We start from the raw sequence: 1,241 nt of genomic DNA, 5'->3' as shown, positions 1-1,241 counted from the left end.
GTTAGAGGTTATGAAGTATAAAATAACATAGGATTTGCGGTAACACCTATTCTTAAACACGCAATAAAAACAGTCATGATCCCACGAGAATAGATACAGTCGATTTCTATTACTTTTATGAGCAAAATCAGTGTAGTTTGAGAGCATTCTCCATGTTCAAATTATAAATTGTCATGCGCGAGGGCATTACATTCATTGTAGATAGATCAGCATCTGTACAGTCATTTAGTATGTTCGACGGTACTCATCATCGTTATTTTGTAACATCCAGAGAAGGTATAAAACTATGAACTATCTATATCCAAACTTTAACCAGTCAAACCACTCCTTGTGATATAATTTCCTATTCTCTCTACTGTTATGTCGAAAACCAAATACCATATGCATGTTGATATCGAGCACATTACTGATACATGTATCAGTCAATTGGGATAGATGGCCACTGGTCGAAGTTGTTTGCACACGCCTGTGTTCAGTTTTGTCGCCTGTACTGGAGGAAGACCATATCCAACAGACTATAAATCACAAGAGAGGAGTCCTGTAGTGTTCATTCATAAGCAGTTTAATACATTGTTTTTTAGCTGTAACACATCCAAGCAGTGTATGACTACAGTTTTGCACACCACCATACACTTCGTTTTTCTGTCATGACTTCGATCAGTTGACTCTCACAGAAAGTCAAACGTCACATGGTGTAAGCTATGCAGGTACCACAACACACAGGATGGTGGAAATAAAACACAGAAGTGGTGTTCGCCATTGACAAAAATGTGGATGACATCGCAACATATGGAACTGGATGAGTTTGCTGTATTGTAGAGTGTTTCCACATAGCTATCCGAAGGTGATGTCCTGTACAGTTAGTCTCATCTTCCACAGTGACGGGGTAGCAGATGTATTGGTGTTCCATTATGAAGAGCATTGTTTCCTCATTTTGTAGTCATGCACATGGTTACTGTTCCAGTGCTGACTGTTGCCAGAAGTTGCTGTTCACAACACATCTGAAGTAGCAGAAATAAAAAGAGGTACTGTTATCTTATTGGTGAAAAAAAAAAGTGGAGGGCTTCACAGCATATGGAAATTGGACGAGTCTGCAGCATTGAGAAACAGTTCCAAACAACTATCCAAAGGTGATGATCTCTACATTTAATCCCATATTCCACAATGATAAGTAGCAGATATCCACTGTTCCATGAAGGCTGTCTCCATCTCATCCAAGTGGTATCAGTCAATCATTGGAC

This window comes from Schistocerca nitens, chromosome 5, assembly GCF_023898315.1.
Source record: "Schistocerca nitens isolate TAMUIC-IGC-003100 chromosome 5, iqSchNite1.1, whole genome shotgun sequence".
Classification (NCBI taxonomy): Eukaryota; Metazoa; Arthropoda; class Insecta; order Orthoptera; family Acrididae; genus Schistocerca; species Schistocerca nitens.
Note: the sequence above shows the minus strand (reverse complement) of the source record.